The 26,396-nt window shown below is 45.2% G+C and overlaps 1 protein-coding gene across 5 annotated transcripts in view; it reads right to left on the bottom strand.

The window, feature by feature from the left end:
• The window catches only part of raraa (retinoic acid receptor, alpha a), a 143,118-nt gene that overhangs the window by 91,411 nt on the left and 25,311 nt on the right, over positions 1-26,396 (bottom strand). For 2 of the 5 annotated variants that reach the window (XM_041962248.1, XM_041962247.1), the window contains one exon: positions 9,452-9,574. The exons of the other annotated variants lie outside the window; for them this stretch is intronic. The gene's annotated coding sequence lies outside the window, so the exon portion shown is untranslated. The remainder of the gene's footprint in view (positions 1-9,451; positions 9,575-26,396) is intronic. 5 annotated transcript variants of the gene reach the window in all.

Genomic DNA, 26,396 nt, shown 5'->3' with positions numbered 1-26,396 from the left:
GGCTTTTCTTCTCAAATGTTGGGTGTATTTTCTCTTTTTAACTTCACTCTGCTATCATTTTCAAATTCCAGTGAAGTTGTTTTTCCCAGTCTTCTCCAACAAAGCTGCCTGCCAATCTGTGCCAGCTTCCCCTTTGGTCATTAGACATAATGGAACCACAAAAAAACACTACACTGGGACTGTCAAAGCAGCTAAAAATAAAATGTGACTATTAACCATGAAAACAGAAAATGGCTTTATCTGACTGTTTTTCATTTAACTGTGCAACCCTCCTCACCTAAGCGTCCTTGAGCAAGACACTAAACATCAACCTGCACTTGATACGAGCATCTGCTTAATGTCTTTGAATTAAAATGTAAATGAGGTTTTCGATGGTTTGGGTGATCTTCAACATGCACGTGTGCATTTCTTCCTGATGGTGTTTTTTTCCTCTCCTCAGCCCCACCTCTCTGTGCACGCGTAAGTCAAACACAGACTATGAAAATTAATGAGATAGCACCCGAAGCAGCGGTGACACTTAGGAACAAGGCTCCTGTCCCTTTAATGGACCATATAGACAATGTCTGTGGTATTTCAATTAACAGACAATGGGATGACGTGAAATAATGACATATAGGAAGAGTTGAGTGACACGTGAGAATGAGGTGGTAACGGCAGTATCTATCCCTTTAATGGACCATCGTGGTTGAGCATAGACAATAGGCGTTAATAGGAAATGTAAAATTATGATGTAGGCCCTGTCTAAAGGGGTGAGTGACACCCAGGAGTGAAGCTGTTACATCTTAATGCACCGCTGCCACCGGGATGAATCAGCTCCGCATATGGGGGGTGGAAACCATCTGAAGGCCGCTAATAGCAGTTGCTGTCAGTCCCACATTAACCTTGAGAACAGCCAGGGGACTGTGTTAGCCCTGCTGACCTCTCTTTTTCACACACACACACACACACACACACACACACACACACACACACACACACAATTCCCGTGATGTCCACATGTATGACTGAAGGGTGACTCCGTGCACACATGTCTGACCCTCTTCCTGTGTCTTCTAAGCACCATCAGTAGGATTAAATCAGTCCATCACAGGCTGCTGTAACACCATATAGGCTTTCTGTGCTAAAGTGAAATCACCTCAACCTTTCTTGTTGCCCCCAGGGTTAGAGTCCATATAGACCAATAATGGCAATCCCTAAGCTAATTTTGTGTACACAGATGTGCACACGCGTGTACATACACCCTAACCACCTCTGAATGGAACAACACTGAGTCAAATTTATGTTTATATGTAAGTTTGATGAAACAGATGCAGAAAAACACAAGGAAAAATCAGGTGAAAATAATGTTTTTTTCCATCCAATCCTAACCTAAATCTCAGCTGCACCAATTTTGTCTTGTTCACATTGAAAACAGCAACATATACACTTCCTACTAGGGTTGAACAATTGATCATAATTGATCAAAATATTATCAAAATCGCAATATGGCCAAGTGCGATATTTAAATCTCAGGAGGTGCGATGAAGGTAAAATGTTATACTTGTCACAACATACCATTAGAAATAAAGCATTGTGGTGCAACAATTATGCCCCCGCCAGATGTAAGGGAACATGAATGGGAACTCATGACTCGTATCACAATCACAATATCTGTCAAAATAATCACAATGTGATTTTTGTTGCATATTATTCAGCCCTACTTCCTGCTCATATATTTAACTTTCTAAAAATATGCTTACATATAAAGCAACCTGAAGCATCCTGTCTCTGGTATCTATAGGAAATATGTACAACAAATGCAATCCTTGTAGTACAATCTGCTAAAATGTCAAAGAAATGAAATCCATGTTGAGCTTGGCATTTTGGAAGAACAGAGCAAGAAGTGGCACATGACAGTACTTCAGTGAAAGCTGGTTGTGTTTTGCTGTTTGGCCTGGCTGACAACGAGGCCTGTGTGCCGAGGCATCACTAGGCAGGCCGATGCCCATGTGTTTCCAGTCAACTTTCCCTGGCAGGAGGAAAGACACAATGTGGAAGATAAAGTGAGCGAGGATTAGAGAAAGAGACAGAGAATAAGCAGAAAAACAAAGAAGCATTTTTAAAATAAAATGGTTGGAATGGCTCCCCGGGAATGAGCGAAAGCGTGATCCAACACAGTACTGACCTAATTTTCTGCCACCCATCGCAGAGAAGCGTGGAGAAGAGAGATCTAAGAAGATCAACACTGGAGAGAACGGACTGAAAAAGAGGAGGCCGGCGTTTGCTGGAAGAACTGATGCTGTTGTTTTTCTTGGAGGACGGTCTCTTTCAAATAGTCAGGCCTGCATGCAACTGTGTTGGCTTCACTAACTTCTGTGGTCCATGGCCAGGCCTAATTGCCAGTCCCTGTCTTCTACTTTACCATCCGGCTGTCCTCACACACACTATGTCTATGACGGTGCAAAAAGCTTTTAAAGGGCTAACATTTGTGCTTGACTGGCCAGAACATTGTGTGCAGCACTGCCTCTGCCCGTCGCTACATTCAGTCCACTCACAGTGCTACTGTGCTACTGCGACTGGAAGTAGGGATATTTTTAGAAAGCCGTTGACAATATCACGTCCCCAAACGGGTGTAATCGTATTATGCTGGAGGTGCTAAAAGCCTTGAGTTGGGAAAGCGCGTCACTAGAGGAAACGGGCTGAGACACACAAGCGTGGTTCCCAGCGAGTCTTGAGAGCAAGACGCTTTGAAGCACAGTTGGAGTAGCAGACAAAGAGAGGCATACAGAACATATAAACTCAGCATATGAGGGAGCGCAGAGTCATAAGGAGGTAAGTTCCTGATAAGTCAGGAGCTGACGAGATGCAAATGAAGCCAGAGAGTGGTCGAGAGTATTTAGTTTGCTGTAGGAGGGTGTTGTGATGGCTCAGGTCGGAGGCTCGACCGTTTTGACAGTGTTTGGTATCGGCAGCTCTGAAGGTTCAAGCCGGCTATGGCGATGATAGATGAAAGACTGAACTTTAATCAGAATGGCGCCTAGAGCGTTTTCAGGGAGGTAAACAGGTTAATCAGTCAAGCCCTCCTTCCATCCTCCCTCTCATTCTTCCCTACTCTTTCCTCAGCACATGACCACTTCTGACACTGGCACACCATTCGTCTCTTTCCCATCAGCACCTCGCCCTACTCCTTCCCTCCTCCACCATAAGGCCCCCACCCTGCCTCATCATCTCCACAACCAGCCAGAGGAACAGACAAACCCTCCTCCCCTGCAGCTCACACTATCAGGCATATCCCATGATCACATGAAGGGGAACATCAAAGCGCTCCGTCAGCCCGTTTAATATCTCACAGCATCAGCCATCATAAAACTATGAGGTGGGAGGAGAGCATTCAGCAAACAGAGGCTATTCATATGCTCTTGGTTTCTTGCATTACTGCTCCCCCACTAGCCTGTATCATAGGAGGTAGATAATCAAAGTGAACGCACCATATCTTAAAAAAAAAAAAAAAAAAACCCTGCAAATAAATCGTGCTGAAATCAAATCCAGTGAGGCTCTTTCAGGAGAGAAAATAGCACAGGGAGCAGCCAAGCATTATCCATTGTTCCCGGCATCCCAAGGGCTTATTTATTAAAATGGCCCTGTCTTACTGCCTCTCCAAGAAACAGCTAGGCGTACTGCCCTGCATAAACACTTGTGCAACGTGCTGAACAGTGCCAAATTACTGCACGCCTGACCACCGGACATTTTAAACAAGCTACAACTGTAAAAAGGAAACCAGGAACTAAGAATTCCCACGAGTCTACGGTCCAAGCCACATTCTGTGTTTCCGTCATCCATCTCACACATACAAACCTCCCTAACTCTCTCTCTCCCCGAGAAAAGTAAACAATCAACTCTAACAAACCACTTTGGCCAGCCGGGTGTGAACCTTACAAAGCCTTAACAGCTCCTGTGGAGAGAGGCCACATCCAATCTGAAATTACCCACACCAGCTCTTCAACCACACTGCATTTAGGCAGTTGTCGGGACTCGGGGAGCAAGATTATATTGTGTTGTCTGTGATCCCAACCACAGACTTTGGTGAGCAATCAACAAGGGCCACCACTCGCCAAGATAAACTTCACAGGCAGTTGCCACTCATTTACGGGCTGAGCTACCCGACTCTGCTGCATCATAACCGTTGTGCATCAAACTGGTCGCCTCGCTAGTTTTCTCTCTAGCCGTGGCTGGAGTGCAGATTGGGTTTGGAATAAATGCTCTTCTTGTTCACATTTGTCCAGGATATTGCAAAAGGACACTGGTTGTGCAATATGAGTGAGGAAACACAATTTACAGGAGGCCTTGAAGGGGAACAGGGGAGGGAATGCTTGTAAGGGGACTGTGTACACTCGTTACGTTGGGAACTCTTCAAGTGTATTGGTGTAATTACCTCCTCCTACCCACCTCTGCTTTTGTCATGGAGAGAATTCAGGAAGTTCACTCATTTAATGATGTGAACATCCCTGTTGTAGCTTGAACTATATACACAAGCACCTCAGAGGGAGAAAAATGCTAATGAAGCTATTAATGATAGATCAGTGCATAACTCAATGTGGCAGCGAGGGAGGAGGAGGACAAGTTCAGCGGCATCGTCTTTAATAATAAAAAAAAAAAAGACAAAAGTAGAGAGGCTGTGTGGGAGTTAAGAGAAAGGGGGACTGAAAAAGTGCCAGAAGACAGTCGCTCTGTTGTTGGGGAATGTGAGCTGGATAGCTGGCTAACACACATGCACACCCACTCACACGCATGCACACGGGGAGCTGTGACGTTCATGTACACACATCCACACACTCTTCCACTCTTTTTACATGCATACACACATCACAAGCTGAACTCCTAGAGGGCTAGAAGTCCCATGTGAGTTTACGCCATTGCATCCATTCTCAGGGGATTTTATAACAGTGGGAATATCAAATGTAACATACCCATACTGTGGTCTTTTATTACTGTTGGATTAGCGTTGCCCACACCCTGCGCCACTAGCGGCCTCTTGTTTTTTCCCCAAGGCCACTCTTCAGTTCCCTGCATTTAGTACTCATATGTTGTTGTTTTTTTCCTTTTTGTCCCTCTCTCTCTTAAGGGAGTGGTGGTTGGAGGAAGTCGAAGATTCATGTATGACTTATGAAACCAGTTTCCTGTGCCTCATACAAAATCACATACACCCACAGAGGCAGAAATGTACGTTGATTGTATTTTGACATATTTCCGGCAGAGCACTCATTACCGCAGTGCTTCAATAACAGTATCTTGTAGTATCACAAGTATCTTGTGATACAATGCCTCCTTCCTCCAGTTTAATGTTTATAAAGTTTGTATTTTGTATGTGGCCTTCTTTTCTCGCTATTGTTGTTAATATTTTATTTATTCAAGGCATACTGCTGTTACAGGAACAGCATGGAGCAATGCGTTTATAACAAACTTAAATTCAAACATCAGACAGCCAACTGCAAAATAACTATGACTAAACTGGGATTTGCTTGGTATAACCAACTGGAATTTGTAAAATTGTAAAACAGTCTGACAAATACATGGAATAATACAGTTTGCCAGTGGGACAAGGTGCTGGACACTGACACGCATTTGCCATATCCTGAAAAGTGGCCTGGAAATCTCCACGGCCTAATAACGCATGGCAGAGGGAGCCTGTCTGAGTGGCAGGCCAGCTGAAAGTGATTCGGTGGGATGACGAGAAAAAGCAGGGGAGACACAGAGAGAGAAAGAGAAACAGACAGAGGAGGTGGAAGGAGACAGTCATCAGCCTTGTCGTCCCATCTCTCTGTAGATCTGGATGAATCTGTCCTGACAACACAGCAGCTACTCAGGCAACACCTCCCGACCCATCTGCACACAAACACACACACACGTATCCCCTACAAGAAAGGCCAAGACAGAGGAGGGAGGAAGCAAATTGCGGCGCCAGTAAAACTAAATAACCTACTAGATCGAGTTAAGTAGTCACAGAAACGGACTCAGAAGTGGCTGATAAAAACAGCAAAAGAGAGAAGAAGAAAAGACGGAGAGACAGCAGATGAGGGACAAATCTATTTTGGTAAAGAGGCAGAGTGAGCAGTGGGCATGAAAAAGGACGACAGAGATAGAGAGGCGAGAGAGCATGAACAACGATGAGAGAATGAGGGACAGCCTGAGAGAGGGAAAGAGAAACAGATAAAGAAAAGAAAGAGGGAAAGAGGAAAAGAGAGGATGTGATGGAAGGAGACAGAGAGAAAGCTGCACCTTGTCAGAAAGATTGAGAGAGCAGAGGAAAAAATGAACTGGGAGACAGAAACTGAATGAAGAATACAAAGAATGAAGATGGAGAGAGTGAGGGAAGATGAGAGGATGCCTTATTTTCCTCCATCTCAATTTGCACAAAACTTTCATTACCACCAATTTGGGCCGGGAGCCGTAGGCTGGACCATTAGGCGAGCCCAGCATCAATCAGCCTAATCTCCCTCCCAGGCTGCTAAATTACAGCGCCCAGTTGCTTATTAAAATTTGTCGCCCGTCTCCCAACACCCGGCCCTGCTGGAGATTAGACAGGGGCCCCCAGACAAATCTGTTCCAGAGACGAAGAAGAAGAGGAGGAGGAGGAATGGGGAGAAAGAGGGGAGGAAGGAAGTACAGGGACAGTAGGAGGAGAAAAAAGAGAAATGTGCTTGCTGAGACAGAGAGGATCAGAGTAGAGGACGATCATCTGGTTTGATTTATACACTCCTGTAGATCTGGTGCATGTGCGCGCACACACACACACACACACACACACACTCACAAAGACACACACACACACACACACACAAACACACACACACACACACACTCCCTCACCCTCTCTGCATTTCAGTCGTTCTACACACTCTCACTCACACATCCCAATACATCCCATACACACCCGCCGCCACATGCCCCCCAAATGCAGTTTTCCATTCCTGTCAAAACCCCCAACACACACACACGCTGGTGTAGAGAATGCGAGGTTTGCGACGCCTCCCAGTGCACACTCAATCAAACCGGCGGCCAGATAAGACGCATGATGAATGGCGTAATTGAAGGCGGCAGCAGGGTAATGCTGCATCGCTCCCGGTTTCGGGGGGAGAGAAGAAGAGTGGCGAGTGGGTGATTAGCCTGTAGGATTTATTGTTATTGCTGTCTTATTAAAAAATACTAAGACTGTCTTCTTCACCTACTGTAGCACACCTCCAGTCACACAACATATAGGGCCCTACACCTTTGGAAAGATGAGCACACAGTAGGGTTGCACCTATATGGATTCAGGGTGGAGGAGTGAAGTCTGCTCATATCACAGGAATCTGGCTCAGCTATAGGATGCAGGGAGGGAATCTGGATGCAGTAATACTGTGCATACCCCAAAACGCAGACATTAATTCACACCCAGGAGATTTCTCCTCCGCTCCTCTCTGGAGGGAGGGGTGACACTTCTCTTTGCTAACTTTAAGCATTTAAAGCAAGTCAGTGGATAGGAAGAGAAAAAGAGTATGGAGTGATGGGAGGGTGGATGTTCGCTTATAGGTCAGTGAGTAACGACAGAAACACGGAAATTCTCCTTCAGTCTGTTGTGCACTCAGCAGGTCAAACACTCTCCCTTCACATATCACAAGCTAACAAAGGTCCTTGACAGGAGTGAGCCAGATAGTGTTCTGAACAGCCACACTGAGGCCAGTCATTCCCTGACAACACACCTCTGCAGTCCTTCTGCTGAGAGAACATGTGCAGAGGGACTTCTCCTCTGACTGTCCATGCCATCTGATGACCCTGATTTGCAAGGTCAGCTGTTCGGTGGGGCCTAATCTGTCTTAATGGATCTTGACTTGGGGCAAATGAAGAGATGATTTCAATTAGTGAGGCTCAGGATGTTCTTGTTAAGACTGTAGATAGCATATTTTAAACATGCAGGTCTCGAGGAACAAATTATGATCAGATGTTCATTTTGTTTACGCTCCCCCTTTTGACAAAAATGTGGAGCTTTAAAATGGCCAAGAATAGCCTTTACCATGAAACACCAGATAAAACTAACCAGTGTATAGAGTACAACGCCAGTTCCAAAGAAGTTGGGACAATGTGTAAAACATAAAACAGAATGTGATAACTTATCCTTTTTGACACATGTTGAATTGACAACAGTTTAAGACAATATGTTTAATGTTTTATCTCATCAACTTCATTGATTTTTGTAAATATCAACTTATTCTGAATTTGATGCAGCAACATATTTCAAACAAGTTGGGACAGGAGCAACAAGAGACTGGGAAAGTTGTGGTTGTGCTCCAAAAACACCTGTTTGGATCATTCCACAGGTAAACAGGTTCCTTTGTAACAGGTTTGTATTCACATTTTACACAGCCTCCCAACTTTTATGCTGTTGGCTTGGTGTAATTGGGACACTACGTGTCTTGCATGTACCATGCTGCACAAAGTACAGCAATAGTGCTAAAACAGTTGCTTGTTTAAATAGTTACATTAATCAATAACAATTTTGATGATGATTAATCAGTTTTAAATGTTAAGATTTGTTGATTTTCCCTTTCTCTGTTACATACTTTGCATGTTGACTGGCGGTTGAACAAACAAAAAACAAAAAAAAACTTTCAGCCATAAAAACTACTGTTTACTTTTGGGACATATAAAATTAAGCCCTGAACAAAACTTCTGAGTATGATATTAAAATATTTTTCTGGCAAACATGTAATGCAGGAAATTAACGGGAGAGAAAACCAAAGTACTGATCTTTTGTTCAAAATATAAAATGGGAAAGAAATTCAAGCCTTTCCCTGTTCAACTGACACCGAGACAAAGGGCAGAAATCCATTTCCACCACACACTTAAAAACAGATTAACTGAGATCACACAGCACATGTGAGCATGCACACAGGCGTCACATAGTATATTACGACTAGCAAAGACACACAGTGGGATAAAACCCCATGCAAATCCTCGAGTCAGTCGCTGCAGAGACACACGCATTGCATCTGCTACACACACGCTTTGAGGAAAAAGCAGTGAAAGTACAGTGACTGCGAGCAGTGTGGTTGTACGGAGCATGTCCACTGTCAACACATACTAACACGGTAACCAGCACAGGGAAAACCACACATGTACTCACTGGGCCAAATGTGGCCTCAGACAAAGCCCATTCAGCTGCTATAAATAGAAGAGAAACATAGCTGTGCTTTGTCTGAAAGTTTAATTAGTATAGGACCTCGAGTATTCTAAAATAGAAGGGTTGGCAGTGGTGAGGACACGTGAGCCAAAACACTCCGGCCAGTCGGTGCTATTTTAAAGATGACTTTGAATCTTTGATGTGTTGTTGTATATAAAACTCTTAATCTCATTTACTGCCGTCGCAGGGTGTGTGCATGATTTATAAAATGAGTTCAGTTCAGGATCAACTGCTGTATACAGAGAGTGTGTCTACCTCTGTTGGTCGGCGGCAGCCCTTTTGTGCTGCTGCTCAGACTGATTGAGTGGTGTGCTGTTCGGCCAGCTGGGCTTCCGGCTGGTGGACTGCCCGCATCGATTGCTCGGACGAGCCCTTCTTCTGGCGCATGGACAGGAAAATAGAGAGAGAGTTGGAGAGAGAAGGAGAGTGGAAAAGAACAGTGTAAAAATAGAGAGTGAGGAGAGCGAGGTTTGAATGGAGCGGAGAGAAAACAGAAAAAAAGGGGAACATTAGCTTAAATGAAAGTTTATTAGCTGTATCAGTCAGTCAGTTGGGTGTGGTGGGGGTTTTGCCCCAGGCCCTCCATCCTTCCTCTCGATCAACCCCCCCCCCCCCTTTCTGCTTGTGTGTGTGTTCATAAGGGGACGGGTTGGGGGGGCAGGCATGACGGGAAAACATTAGGTTGTTGGCAAGTCGCCTGTACACCAGCCAGTAATTGGCTTGGGTAATGGTCATGTCCAGACAAATGGTGTAGGCCCTAACCGTGTTACGAGCAACCAACTGCTCTGCCTGTATTCACAACATAAAAGCCAGCACTGCTTGGATACAGCTGCAACGTGTGTATGTGTTTGTGTACAAGACTCACAAAACATGTGATTTACTGGGATACCCCCCCCCCAACACACACACACACACACACACACACACACACACTTCACAACCGATGTGTACTGCATGGCCTGTACGGTTGATTCATGATTTGCTTGTGTCCTATGTGGGAGACTGCGCTGTGATAAGGAGGAAAAAGATGGCAGCACAAGCCCCGCTCACCTCGAGGGACAAACCAGCATCTGCCGGTGTCCTCCAAACAAGTGACAGATAGGAGATGGGGAGGAAGGAGGAAAGAAAGAAATAAAGGGGGGGTAGAGGGAGTAAGAGGATAAGTTCCATTTTTCATCCGTCCCTCCCTCTGCTCTGCATCACTTCCCTTTCTGTCTGACGGCAAGCTGAGCCACTAATGTCCATTGTGTCTGGATGGGCTGCAAACATGTGTGTGTGCATGTGTGTGTAGTAGCCTGTCCTGCTGTTGATGTTATACAAGGGAGAATGAAACATATATGCTCCTACAGGAGCTATGCCAGCAAAATAACATGCATACATGAATAAAGCTGAGTGTGAGTGTGTGTGTGTGTGTGTGTGTGTGTGTGTGTGTGTGTGTGTGTGTGTGTGTGTGTGCATGGTGGCAACCCCTCAGCCATCCAGCTATCATCTCCCGGCAGACAGGCCCCACCAAGCCAGCCCAGCTGGATAATGAGATCCATTATGATTTACGTGCCAAGAGGACAGCCAGACAGAACAAAGACATGTACACACACACACACACACACACACACACACACACACACACACAGACACACACACACACACACACACGCACACACACAGAGTTCGGTGTACATGTCACTGTGTGTATGCGCGTGGGCTCTCTATCTCTTACTGTATGTGCTGATGTGTGCTGCCACTGTTTCATATTTCAGTTTTTCCCATCAATTTTTTTTCTGCATGTGTGTGTGCGTGCGTGTGTGTTAGCTACATTAGTTGCCTGGAGGGCATCCTGCAGTGGGTCCTCTTTCCGTTTGCAACTCGAGAACTCAGACCATTTCTCTCTCTCCACCTTCCTCTCTTGCTCACACACTCTTTCTTTCTGCCCCTCACCTGGAAAAGTAAACTCATTGAAAGATTGAGAGACCCAAGTACAGCAACTTCTCTCTCCTCTCTCTCTAACACATAAACACACACACACACACTCTGCTCCAGGGCCTAGAAAGTGAACGGTGAAGATTACAACTATGTGCTGCATCAAAAAAAGGAGACCACACAACCTCACCCTGATTGATCAGTACCTCTGCAGCACTCTGCAGCTAGCCAGGGATTTGTTCCAAGGTATTTGTGCGTGTGTGTGTGCAAGTGTGTGCTGGGATTTGTTAGTGGAGAGCCGAAGTAGCTGTCAAACACATTTTGGAAAAGGAGCAGGCTATTGCTTCATTTCAGTTTTTGGGAGTGGGGGTGGGGATTGCGTGTCAACAGAGGAAAAAAAATCTTATCACGTTTTGCAGATGGAAATGTGAAACACGTTACTTGAACAGACTTTCAAGAGACTGGGTGTCAGCTTAAATGAGCTGGCTACGAGCTGACTCATCATATCATGTAACAAGTAAAATACAAATAAATATGCAATGCAAATTCATCATAAATCTCATATCCTTTCTATCCTTCTCTGTAAAACTCTCTCTCTCTGTCCTTCACACACACACACACATACACACACACACACACACACACACACACACACACACACAGACACACACACACACACACACAGATAGGGTAGCCCTGCCCACTCTCTGTGCAGGGCACAGAAAACAATGACAGGATTCTCTGCTGTTCCTGCTTTATGAAGTATTCAAGTGACGCCAGCTCAATTAGAGGCCTAAATGCCAAGATCCAGACTGGGGAGGGATGAAGAGATGAACAGAGATGAAGGGAGATTAAGAGAGAAACAGAGAGAGAGAAAATAGAGAGAGAGAGGGAGGGACAATGAGGACACTAGGCAGAGGCAGGGAGGAGGAGAGCAGAAGACAAGTAGGCCATAATGAAAAGATGGGGCATGATTACAATACATAGATCTCCGAAAGGAAATGGGAATTGCCAAGAAATAACAGGTGAATATGGGAAATGAGCAATGAGAAGCAAAAACAGGCTGAAAGAAACAAGAAGGATATGAATATAGTAGTGAAAGAACGGTAGATTCAGCAGAAATGAGGAGACAAACAAGCAGGGACAGAGAGATTAATGCCTAAAAAAGACACAACCAGGAGTATCATGACCTCCCTGATCTGCCTGCCATTGCTCTGCCTTTGCATACACACATATACACACATACTCAAACCCGTAAACACACACAGAATCCTCTCTGGTATGTATTTCCATCATCAAATGTGATCAGCTCTGCTGTCCGCGAGCCAACATTCACTCAGCCGTGATAACCCCGGTGGGAAGGCAGACGTACGCACACACACACACACACACACACAAACACACAGTGACACTTTTTTACAACAAAATACTGGACCTCTTGACCACAACACACACACACACAGTGTGAGCCTGCTGTGACCAGCAGAGGTAGCAGAGAAGGATCTGACATGCCTGGTTAATTTAAAAGGTCAAATAAATTAAATAAACATCAAAGTGAACAAGCCTTCAGATGAATGGTGCTGTGGCTCGGCGCAGAGGTTGAGCTCTAGGGGGCTGCCTCCAAGAAAATGAGGAGCGCCATAATCATGTGTTATTTAATCTAAAGGATAATTCCGGTGTGGGTCTCTTATTTTCATAGTTTTTGGCTGCTGTGGGTAATAATAACATTGTACTCACCGAGTTCATTGCTGAGATCTGGGAATGCAGCCACATCACTAAAAACAAGTCAGACGGGGCAAAAACATGAGCGTTCAGATGATTACAGGGCTTTAAAACAAACCTCCAGGTTAGCCGGAGCAGAAAACAAAGGCAAATTGTAAAATTAATCCCCAAACTGTCCTTTACGAACACCCATTAGAGTTTTGGATTCTTTACAAGAATCATCTGTCTGCGTGTTTCTGCAATGTTGCCATGTTCCAACATCTCTGCAACTAATTTGGTGAGAACAGTGTTTAGGTGTTAGGTAAGACATTCAATTAAGAATGATCATTTCTTTGGTCAGAGTTTTCCGTAGTAATGATAGTTGGCAAACACAAGGGTTTTGATCAGATTGAGGTTCCTTTGGGACCACCTAACCAGAACAGGTTTATACTGTATATACTAATATATTCAAGATGACTATTGCAAATTAATGTCACAGTGATGTACTGTAACAAAGAAAAACAATGAATGCCATTTGCGGGGACTTTTATTCAAAGAGTGCGTTTGTAGTATGGGTGGGCCCTGCTGCAGCTGAACCTCTCACCAGCATACCACTCTCTGTGCATTTACAGGCAAATTCTTGTGGTTTCAATACAATTCCCATCAATGCAGACAAAGTGTTCATCTTCTCCATGGTTAGCCACTCTCTCAACTATTTTGACTTCAGAGTTGGTATGTTTGTAGTCTGTGTGGGAGCTGAACCCACAACCCCACTGTCATGGCATGTCCCACGCTGCAACCCGCTAGGCAATCAGCACCAGCGTCAAAACCCCAAAACACATGCTCTAACCAAAATAATTCCCTCTAATTGGGTACCAACAAAACAACATTGTGCCTCAGATCTCGCTCTGACAAAAACCTAACGTCAATATTTCTCCAACAAACCAAACTCGGGTGAACCCCCACCCCTCCTCCACATCTCAATCCTCCTTAACAAAACAACTCTTCGCTCACTATGGTGCCAACCCTAATCACTTCCCTCAGCACCAGGTGGTTCTCATTGACTGGGGCCCAGCTCCTCCACTCGGCAAAACGCTTCGCCAGAGGAAATTGGCTCGTCCACGCGCATGTATTGCTCATGAGCGCTATTGAGCAGAGTCGTGCGGGCCCTCCGACGCTGGCGTTGGCCTTTGCTCAGGCTCTCTGAGCGGCCTGGTTTGCTGTACAGAAACAGCTGCTGCAGTGTGCACTGCGCCATCCAAAGAAACAATTAGAAACACCCTTTTCCTATTACTTCCCACCATTAGCCGCCATTGTGTGGAATTAGTGGCAGTCTATGGAGTAAGTGGATTCTAATTCATGCCCTCTTTTCATGGGCCGCGGCTGCTGCAGTGGCTTTCCTGTGCTAATGAAGAGGATGAAAGAGAAGTGTTAATCAAACTGAGCATCTCATCTGTGGTAATAAGGAGCAGAAGAGAGGCCTTGGAGTGTCTCCCTAGTGATGTTTGCGTGTATGTGGGCAAGTGTGTGTGTGTGTGTGTGTGTGCGTGTGTAAAGGGACTTTTTGTGTGAATCTGTAGCTATATGTTATTCTGTGACTGAATTGAAGGCTTTGTAAACTCATCGTCAGTTACACAAAAATATAACAAAAAGGTGAAGCAGGAAATAATGTGTGTGTTTGAGCCTTGTTTTCTAATTGCTTCGCCTCAGCCCAGAGGGAAGAATGCCCCACTATTGGCCAATCCCTCTCTGCTAGCAGCCTTTCATCCCTCCCAGGCTCCCTCATCTTGGACCACAGTGCTAAGCAGCGGGGTCTGATTAGATTTAAATGTCATGAGAGATAGGACAATACAGTTATCTTCCAAATTATAGCCCATTAAAGGGCCTAAGCAGTATGCCTCCTTCCTCAGCTAACTAATCACCAACCAGATTCATCATCTCACAGACTGGGGCGTAATTTGGGGGGCTGTGGTTTCCCTTGCCTCTCCTTTCTGTGTGTGTGTATCACGGCGTGTGCAAGGGCATCCAGGAGTGTCTGTGATGTGTGATCAGTGTGTGTGCATGCTGTGTGTGTGTTGCTCTGGAGGGAGCTGTTTTAGCGCCCCAGGCCAGTGCCCCATTAAAGAGAAAGAGAGAGAGAGACAGAGAGTGTGTGTGTGTGTGTGTGTGTGTGTGTGTGTGTGAAAGAAAGAGAGAGAGGGTCTCATTTAGACAACAGGAGGCTGTGTTCCACCTGCAGCCAACCAACCAACAGACAGACAGACAGACAGTGGGACTAGGACTTGGAGGCCTCCCATCTGCCCCCTCCTAATTCACCTGCTGTCCTTGGGGTGTCATAGGGAGCCACTCGGCAAAATAATGGTGTCTCCATCTTCTGGTCTGTTATATGACATCATTTTTTTGTCTTCTTCTCTTGCTTCCATCCCATATTTCATCCTTCATTCGTCTTTCCTTCTGCCCTCCCTTCTTTCCTGTCTTTGTTCTTTAATTCATTCTTCCTTCCTCATCCCCTCTTGTTCCTCTGTGAGGAACCCTGTCGCTGATGTGCATGCATTACAGTTTTCTTTCATCCCATCATGGTAGAGGTGGTGATAGTGGGGAGGGTGGAGGGGGTCTTATGGGGGAATGAGGAAACTGGAGGCATAGGACTCATATCTCAAGGTGGTTTCCTTCATATCCTCGTCTCTCTTGGCTGCTTCGCCTCTTTCCGCATCTCCATTTCCTGTCCTGCCCACCTTTCAGTATTCATCTTCTATTCTTCTTCTTCACTTTGACTCTCCTCTCCTCCATGCTGTTTTTCATATTTTCCCTGTCTTCTCCTCTCTTTCACGTGATCCTTTCTCAGTTCTTTAATCTCTCCATCTACTCTATCTCTCTTTTCTCCCCTCTTATCTGTCTTTTCGACCCCCCATCATGGATCTACTTATATTGGGCTCTGACTTCATACCTACGCTGGCAATTTATGCACAGGAACCGGGCGATGTGCATTAAGGCCCCTGCTGTACAACATCACATTATGGATCGCACTATAAATAGCTGCTGTGCCTCCTGTAAAAGCTTTTCATTACATAGAGATATCGTTCGATCAATATAAGTCCTGCGCTAAATCTAATTACCTAAACAACCGGGGCTGAAAAAATATACATGTATTTTCGCGATGATCGGGCAAGCAGAGGCAGCCACTGTTTTGACCAAAGAGGTTTCAAGAGGACTCTTAAGAAAATAAATAGCCCATTTTAAGTAGAAGGCACAAGAGATAATTGGGATGTGGGGAGTATGAGAAAGAAAACATGGAGGGCCGCATGAGCAGGATGAGTGCATGACGGATAATAGAAGAAAGAAAACACACAAGGTTTACGCATGCTGTACACTCTCTCGTGCATTCACAGAGGCAGAGGCATATTGTCCTCCTCTGAGCATGCACGCACAAAATGTACAGTAGATGCACAAACACACATTATGTTACAACCAGGCCCCAGCTGAAGCTCCATGGGAGCCACTGGTCTGGGCCAGGCACACAGCAGACCTTCACACGAGGTGCAGCTGTAGGAGGACTGGGGAGAAAAACTAGAGGGAAAGAGGGAGTGAAAAGGAGAGAGAGAGAGGGTGAGAGAGAATAGGAGGAGCCCAGGGTGTCATTTCTCTCTCTGTCAGCTCCCTGCCTCCCCCATACTACCTCCCTTCCCCATCACCCCCTGAGATGTGGATGCTTCGCGGGGACAATTACCGACTGACACTTCATCATGGGCCGCACGACAGGCGCTGACGGCCCTCGTCCAAACAAATGATGCTGGGGTCGAGGTTGCAGGCCTGCCTCCGAGTCTGCCTGCCTGTAGCCCCGCAGCACGGCCCTGCACTGCATTAGCAAGCCACGCACACACACACACACACACACACACACACACACACACGCACACATTGAAAAAAAAAAGCTACATTAAAAGAGACTCCTCTCAACCAACCACCTCCTTCCTTTAAGAAAAACACATTTATCAGCAGTGGGGGATGGTGGGTGAGATGGGGGGGGGGGCTTCGATAGAAGGATGGAGGGTGGGTGGGGGTGCTACAGTACTGTCAAACCCCATCCCCCTTAGGTAAAGAGAGAGCTCTTCATCTTTGTGAGGCAACTAGGACTCTCTCTCTCTCTCTCTCTCTCTCTCTCTCACACACACACACACACACACACACACACACACACACACACACACACACATATGAAAATAGTCCCTAACCCTCCACACATACAACTAATCAGATAATGGGGTTAAATAGCATCTTAAAAAAAGCCAACAAGGCAAAAAAGCCAGCAATCAGCACAGTGACACCAGCATGCATCAATTAACCCTGCGTCTTTGTGGAGCACAGATAACACTGTGACCCACCCACCCCCGCCCCCACAGCCCCCCTTTCACAAGCAAAACGATCGACTCACTCCTTTGCCTTGAGAGCAGCTAAGTTTAGATTCAGAAAGTAGGCCAATTGCTAATAGTTAAAAAAGGGGGCAGCATATAGTGTTTAAGTAAAAAAAAAAAGGAAAAGACAAGAAAAGACAAGACACGACAAGAAAGGCATGTGGAGGACCTGCTGGTAGCGGTCCCTCAGCTGAGAGTCTGAACCTGCAAATTAATAAATGCTGCCTGTGATCTCAGCCCAGGGAGGCCGATGAACAACAATTGAGACAGACATCAAACGCTTGACTAACGCTGAAACAACACTTGGTAAAAAGCTCGCCAGTCTCTGAACACACTCACCACTGTACATGTAGGATGGAGAGGAGGAGAGAGAAGGAGAGACAGAGAAGAAAGCGAGACGGAGACAGCATAAACAATGAAACATTTATCAAAGCGAGGAGCGCCGCATCTCCTGCACTGCATGGGCAGACTGCTAATGCAGGTGGCATTGTTGTTGTGGTATTCCGGCACTGCCACTGCCAGCAGGCGATGAGCTACTGTGCTTCAGGTTTGTCAAAAACTCAGAAGCAACCTGTTCCCTACTGGCACAACACTTTGTGGATGCCCTCTGCTTTCCCCAAGGAACTCAGTTTGCATTGTTATGCGATTCTCTCTGCGTTTATTATCACATTCTTTTCATTCATACTCCTGATGTCTTCCCTATTGACAGCCCCACTTGATAAATGTGTTTATGGCATCTCTCACGTCTACAAACCCCTGCACAAGGCGCTGTCTAAGATGAATAAAAGGGGAGCTGAGAGGGTTGGGAGGAAGGTGGGGGGGTAAAAATGAAGGGCAGGAGAGAAAAATACAGAGCGAGAGCCATACGTCATGTTGGAAAGGCCCTTGAGAATGCGTTCAATCTTTCCATCAATATTCAGCGTGCAGGCCTCTATACGCCATCATTAAAAAGGGACGCTTCCCTGTTTATTTATCATAAGGACACATGGTTGACAGCTTCCTGTAAACAAGTCGTGTGTTTATATATGCGCGTGTGTATGCGGATGTTCACTGTAGCTTCTATAAGCTTTCATGACCGTTATCTGGTAAAATGGATGGTTGTTGCTCAGTAATGTGGGGGACAAGTGATGGAGTTGGCCACTGTGTTTTCTGATAATGGCTGTTAGGGCACATCACTGTATACAGAGATTGAGGTTGTTTAACAGACGAGAAAAAAAAAGAAAAGCTTTTTCCATTTCGACCGATGGAGCGAGAAGTGAAAGGGACTTAATGCATTAGGTTGAGACAGGAAAAATGAGGTGGCATTCAGGTTTTCAAGATGTTTTTCAAGATTCCTGATTCTTAATTGCCTTCAAGATAACAGATGTTTGAGCAGCGACTGAATCGTGATGAGACCTTGTTTCAAAAAGGTTACATCAAATTCACTAAGAGTAAGTGACAAAAGGAAATCTGTTTTGTCCTTGATGCTTCAACTACTTCTTTCAGTTTTGTACACTATACCAAGGCTCATTTAACTGTCAAAAGCAGAAAAAAAACCTACTACAAAAGAAGGTGTCTGCATTTTCCAAATTGAAAAAAAGCGCCACATCTACGCTACACTGCTTTCTGCATCTGTCCGCTAACTCTGTCTCCATTATCAACTCCAAAGGTTAGTCAGTCCAGTCACAGATAAGCTTAACTAAACAACTGTTGGCCGACGGCTGGGTTCAATCAGGCTGTCAGTCAGTCAATAGCACTGATAAGTTGTTGGAGGAAATTGATTCCTGGTATTCATGAGGAGCAATGCTATTATTTTTTCATCTTTTGATGCAGAGACACATGCTAAATGTGTATTCAAATACACCCGTATATCAGGACATCATTCAGCAGTAAGGGACACTTCCCTGCTGTGGAGGATGTCTGTGCGTGTCAGACCGTTCAAGTAAGAGCAGGTGAGTATGTTTGCGTGCGTATGTGAATGTTCAGGCCGACTGACCCACAGAGAAAGACAAATGGCTTTAGCAGGGGGCCGGGCTTGACATTTAGGTTTCATGTGGTAATGGACGTTGACCTGCTGGGGTCAGGCCTGCTAGCGAGGCAGCAGAGAGGCCCATTCCTGCACACGGCCCCATCCCTGTAACTAGACACTAGCAAAACAGTGGTGGAAACACACACACACACATAATAACTCACTCACTCAGTAGAAAAGACGACAGAGGGGCATCAGACATCCCACAGGTTGGACCACATAGGTGGGGCGTCATTCTAGATAGGAGACAGATGCTTGGTATGTGGTTTTGAGTGTCGAGAGCTGGTGCTGGCAAAATTATAGCCAGGTTACGTGTGTCTGTCTGTGTAGGTGCACACTGATTCCTACAACCATGGCCACAGTAGCTAGCCTATAGTACAGGGAAGGCAGAACAGTGGTAGCTCCTGTTGTTAAGAGAGTACCCTGTGTTCACCCACAACTCAGCAACAGGAGGCTACTTTATATAGTGTTTGTGACAGCTTTGTGGTAATAATGGAGCCCAGGCCCCCGCTAGTGCAAGTGGCATGCTCAGTCAAGTGAGACTTTGCCTAAGAGAACACACACGCATGCACACACACACACACCAGGCAGCCTGCTTCATGCCTAATGAGACCACTGGGAGAGTGGAGAGCAGGAGGCAGGGAGAGGGGGAAGAGTAGAGAGAGAAGATGGGAAATAAAGGAAGAGCAAGGTAAAAGGAGTGGAACAACGGCAGCGAGAGGGGAGTGAGAAAAAGACAAATACAGAGAGAGAGCAAGAGAGGCAAGGAGACCAACCACTCCAACTTTCAAGGTTTGGGATTGGAGGACAGGGAGGGAAGCAGGATGGAGGGGGAAGGAAAGGAGTGATGACCTGGATTGCTGCCAAAGAAGCAAGAGGAAGATGGGGGGTGTCAGAAAAAGAGGAATGAGAGTGCGTGAGAGAGCAGGAGAACGAGAGAGGGAGTTGAGGTACACTTCTAAGGTTGGCAGCGGGTGGTTATGCAATGTACACAACACAGGAGTGCGGGGGGGGATCAAACACATGGGGTGCATACATAACTAAATCTGACACCACAGTGCAACAGGAGATGATGAGCAGAGAGAAAAAAAACAGGCAAAACAACACAAAAATATAAAGAGAACAGGCGCTCCCTGGGGATGGAAGGAGGAGAACGAGTACATTGGGTACAGGGTACACATCATCTCTGAGTTGCAATGGAGCAGGAAGCCAATGACGAAAACAAGCTGACAAAAAAAGATATATGTATGTCAAAACTGCTCTACCTCTGCCTCTGGTACTATGGCATCATCTGCTCTTCCAGGCAGGTGCACATTGCAGGGTAGGGAGTGGGGGGTAAGTGAGTAAATAACTCGCAGTCCAAAATGGGAAAAGGCTTAAATGTCCGGTGACGAGGAATACGGACAGACAGGCACAGCTGAGCCTTTGGTTTTGCTTCCAGGGAAAGCGGGACATGAATTATTAAGAGGCGCTCGGTCTAATGAAGTGAAGATGAGCCACTTGGCTCCATACTCATCTGAGCAGACAACCATGCTTGTTTATACTAAAGTCCTCGGGCCCCACAGCAGGTTATAGTGCCAACAAGTGACAAGTCACCTATATTTAGGGTTCTAGACTTTATGCAACCATTTTTGAGAGTGTGCCGGTTCAAATTTTGCATGGTGGCACTCATGCGACTGGCCTCTGGGAGAAACATCTGGGAGAATGCCGCAGACCCAGAGAGCCAGTGCAGTTCTTGACGCAGTAAATCCTGACCCACGCATTTGAACCAGGCATCAGCTAATTTCAACCATTGGTATCGTTAAGATAACCCTACGTATTGGATAACTTAATGGCATTAAGCTAATGTTAGTTGGGAAGCTACTCTGTCACATGTAACGTCACGTCACTCTCATGAGCACACATCTTAAGAGAATGCCAGCAGTTAAGATATTGCCATTATTTTTCACAGTTTTAAATTATTAAGCAGGATTTGTTAAGAAAGTTGGGAAATTTTATTATGGATGGATTTGTTTTCACTTAAGAGATTGTGGTCACGTAGGATAACAACTTTTCAACAACAACCGGTGGACTGTGCTCCTTTGAAAATGTCAGTGGTGAGTTTGAATATATTCTTAATAATAGGGTCAATTTGGAAACAGTGCTGACTTTGTCAGCATGGCCTCAGTTATTGTTTTGTGCTCTGGCTCACTGTGGACTTGGTAGCCTAAGAAGCATGTCTGATTTGCTGCTAATGTGTTCTGACTCTTAAACGGTTGTCGTCTGTGTAATGCTAGACTGACGTGCCATTTTAGTACAACTCAGGAAAATATGCAGTGTTTTTGTTTTTTCTTTTTTTTAGCTGTTTCTCTCACCCCTCTATCTCTGTATATGTGTGGGTGTGTGGAGCGTATCACATAGTGTACAAGGCGTAGCATGCCTGTTGCTCTTGATGTAATTTTGCAGGTGAACAAATGAGTGCAATCATCTAACCCATAATAGCGTAATGCGTGGTATTTCTAGTTGTAGGGAAAGGGTGCTCCTCTGTTGTGTATGATTTTAGGCCAACCCCCTGTAAAGATTAGCCCCACTGTAGTTTTGCAAAAATAAAAATAAATACTTTCTGTACCGCTGCCACTGCCTGGACACTGCAAGCTGCCTTCAGTAAGAATTCATGAATTTTATCAGTAGTAATGATTGGGCAGTAAAGATTTAATTAATTTACTATCATGTCCTGATTAAAAACTTCTAAGTTCATTTTCTGTGGCAGAGCTTTTCTTTCAGCATCTCCCTAAAATTCTGATGATGTTAGCCTAAAACTGATTTTATTTAAATTGTGTATTTTGCCATTTTTATACATAAAATTATCATACATTTTGCTTCAAGTGGCTTATGTTTTGGCAACACCTCACTAAACTGTGGTGTATTGTAATATTACTGTGTTAAAAACAGCAGACGTAAAAAAAAAAAAACAAATCATGCAGTGGTGCAACCATTGGCAAGGTTGGGAGCACCAGTAATACCAGTAGAAAGGTTATGCTGGAAAAGTCTTGTATCATGCCTCTGTCCCTCCTCTGCCAACACCATGCTCAATGACCATGTCAGTCATGCATTTAATGAACTTAAGTGTAGTTGGACATCACATAAAGAAGATCTACAAAAAAGAGGAAAAAAATGTGTTGCACACATTTCATCTCAGCTGACTTTTTGACCACAGGTTTATTGCATATGTAGCTGGAGCACGGGACACAGATTTCCCCTGTTTCCTGATGTCTGTACGGCACTGGGAGGGAAACTTAAGCAAGCACTATGGTACAGCCCATATGTCACGTGCAGAGCTAGAAAGGGAAAGTTCAAAAATGCATTTCCGCTCCTGGACTGCAAGAGGCCTGCCAGAAATGCAGGCCCCTTTTTTTTGGAAAAGGAACACACCCACCTCAGGCCCCGTTCACAGTGAGTCCCTGTCCCCCTGCCTATTGTGAACACTCCCCAGTGCATTTTCTCATCAGCCTTCTGAAATCACGCAGCTCTGTGTCAAACATTCAGGGATTTGGACTACAGGAGTTTTTCCATGTTGTTTTCTCCTTCCCTCTAGTATACTACTATAACTCACTAGTATTATGTTAATATTGCAACTTATACGCTGCTGCGACACATAAAACACCTACATCAATGTCCCAAATTGATCTGTGAGTGTCTCACAGGATGGAGGTAGGATGGAGGAGATGGAGAATTGTTTTTTGCCGGTAAAACAGTGTTGCTCCAGGGCTACAGTCACTGCTTGGCTGCTCTCTGCCTGCCTCCTCTTCCGGCAGTCCACATGCCACTGCTAATCCCTCATACACCCAGAGGAGGGCTTCGGGATCATCCCTGTGTGTGAGCTGGCAAAGACAGGAAGCTGGCAGGCACATATTGTCTGGGTGAGACGCAGTGGATGACTGCAACAGACTCTTCAGAAGAGCTCGATCGTTTCTCTGGGTGTGCACATTTTCACAAAGTGCTGGTGGTGTTGCTGTTGGACGGTAACCTTGCTGACCAGCTAGACTCCTCGTGGATCTCTCTGCCTCCAAAACAACACTCGATTCCTGCTTGCCTTGGCTCACATACTGTAGGTTGGGTGGTAGCACAGCTCATGTAACACAAAGCAGGTTGAGAGGGAAAGGTTTCTAACAATGACGATTTCTCTACTACAGAAGTGCCAACAAAACTGTGCAAAATGGCTTCAAAGTCTTCAAAGCCACCAGCCACCGAGCTTAGTCAAAAGGAGAGTTTTGAATGTTTGTATCCAGTTTCACTTGTTAACAAATTGCTCCAAAAAAATCACACCGCAAAAGCAGTATGCATGAATATTTATGATGCCAAATAACAAGAGGCTTTTCTGTTCTTCCCATTTTATGGACATCGCGTGAATACAGCACAAACACTGAGTAAATCATCAGTGTGGCAACATCTCGGGGGGATGAATTACACACTCACAACATGTCTATATACAGGGATAACAGAAACACTCAAATAGCAGAAAGACATCATAAGGGAAAGTTCAGCATTTATAATCTCTGCTCATATGAAACAATCAATATTATATTCAATCTATATGGGATGAAGGGGTTTGCCTCTAAATTGAAGGAGAGTGGAATGAGTCAGTAGCTTAGTTCCATATAGTATAACTGGGCATTTTATTGTTATTAACCAATATACCTTCTGGGTAACAATTCCTAAGAAGACATGTTTACCTCAGGCAGCAAGCACAGCCAATTAGACCATGTCAACCCCAACAAATATAAATACACAAACAAAGAAGTGTTCAGCGGTAAAGTATGACATGAGTGTCAAGACCAGCCATTATGAAGACAATTGGCAATAAAGCTCTCACTGCAGTCACGGTAATAAGTTCCTTTATCATTCAATAAGGCAATTCTCTTCTACAAGACTCTCAATGGCACTGTACTCATTTCTGAGGAGCCTGCAGGCAAGAAACAATACTCAGGTGTTGAACTGTCTCTTTGCTACATTAAAATCAGTAAATATGTGCAATTTCCCACTGTGAGAGGTGAAGCTGAGCCTGAGCAGATGAATAACTTCATGTTATAATGAATACATAGAGGCTAGCATGGTGCAACTAAATGTTAGTTACACACAAACGGTGCAAAAGGCCACACCCTGAACATGTCAGCCCAGCTCTGTACATATTCTACACAACTCCTTCATGCTTTCTCCTCTTCCTTTTGCTGCACATTTTCCAGTGCAGGAAGGACCCTATATCACAGTGTATAATACATCAGCGACTACTGTCGTTAATTTCTTCTCTCTTTCCCATTCTCTCTCCTCAGGGGTTCCCAGTGGCTGTCCAGAGCACATGTGTTCTGGTTTACCTAGAGTGGAGACCTATCTGAGCCCGGGCTGAGAGCAGACTGCGGGCTTTGTCTGTGGCACCATTAATCAACTGTCCTTTAACAAAAACAGAAAACCAGATGAGAGACAAAGGGAAGAGACATGGGGGGTGGGCCCTTATTTAGGTAGAAAAAAGAGAGGGGAAGAAAGAAGGAAGGGTAAGAAAGAAGGAAGAGAGAAGAGAAAGAGAGAAGGGGGGATGCTTGACCCAGATCCAGGCCTTCAATAAATCAAGCAGCAACAATAACAAGCAAAGTTTTCATGTGGCTTGACTGATTAATCAGGCTTTTTTATTTTTTTTTTACATGGGAGGCGAGGGAGCCTTTTCTTCTTTTTCTGTCATGTCTCTCTTGTGGGAGACTGCGGAGTGGCTGAGCAAGTCTTTTTATGTTGAGTGTTTATGTCTTTACGCTGCAAGGTTTTAGACATGGAGGCCTGCATCGTTCATGGTTTAATGAGAATAAGGCCATCACTTCATGGTGCAAGGATAGTTTCAGTGAAGGTTTCCGGCTACATTAATGGGAAACAGGGAGGTTGCCAGAAAGGTATGGACACGCACAATCCTACAGACACACACACACACACACACACACATACACAAAGAGGTATACAGATGTAAGAAGGTGCAGGCATGCAGACACAGATTTCTTTCCTAAAATATAAGCAACCGCTGTTTTACACACATGCACACACCACACACACAGTGTCTACACAGCCAGCCACAGGATGTGAAGCAGCCCTCTGAGACTCTTTGCGAGGTGCCGATCGATGGGCATTGAGTGTGGACAAGGAGGCCTCAAGATCGATAAGGGGCCATTACAGAGATGTGCCTACTGGGACCTGGGAGAGGAGGTGTGGGGGGTGGATACATCTGGACCCTTGATGCTGTCTTCTTTACCTCATTGGTGGGAGGTTTTACTCCACGTGAGTGCTGGGACATACATACACACAAAGGAAACATAGCCATGTATGTGCATTAAAAAGATCCTTGCATACTGAGTTAAATGGGAAATGTAACATACCTTACATGCACTTACTCCCTCACATACACACAACAGGTAATGATATCCCAGGAGACCCGGTGCCACGCCACGAGTGCTCATCCTCATCTCCTTCTCTTAATCTCCCATTTTCAGTGTCCTCATCTATTATCTTCTTGTGGGGGAAGATTCTTTCTATCTCTCTAACTTACTTTTGGTGCCATCTTCTCATCTATTTCCAACAGTCTCCATCTCTCTATCTCTCTCCTTCCCTTCCTCCTGTGCACTGCAGTGTCACAAGAGCAGCCTGTGCTGTGCTCTGTCAGTGGATCCTAAGACTTCCTGTCAAACCCTGTAACTCGCTGAAGGAGCTAAGACTCTTGTTTTCATGTTGTTTTGCCTGCCGTTGTTGTGTGTTGCACTTTATGTATTTCTGTCTGTCACTGTTGTGTGATGATGTGTGTAAAGTGTAATGTTGATTTTTCCTGTGATGGAAAGTGCTGTGAACCCCCCCCCCCAGCAACAATGAAGTCTAACTAACTAATGAACTGTCACCCTTCTCATCCTCCACTGCTCACAGAGAGAGCACTGACTGTTCTATTCTCTTTCTCACACACACACACACACACACACACACACACACACACACACACACACACACACGCACACACACACACACACACACATAAAGAGAGAGTTTGGGAAACAACATTGTTATTTCCACAAAATGTCTGGCAGTGACATAATCTCTCACCACTTCCAGTTTAACACGCTCTTGAGGTGTTTGCAAAGATTCTCCATAAAGATTTACT

Source organism: Chelmon rostratus, chromosome 21 (assembly GCF_017976325.1).
Source record: "Chelmon rostratus isolate fCheRos1 chromosome 21, fCheRos1.pri, whole genome shotgun sequence".
NCBI lineage: Eukaryota > Metazoa > Chordata > Actinopteri > Chaetodontiformes > Chaetodontidae > Chelmon > Chelmon rostratus.
This window is presented reverse-complemented; position numbering and strand designations above follow the sequence as displayed.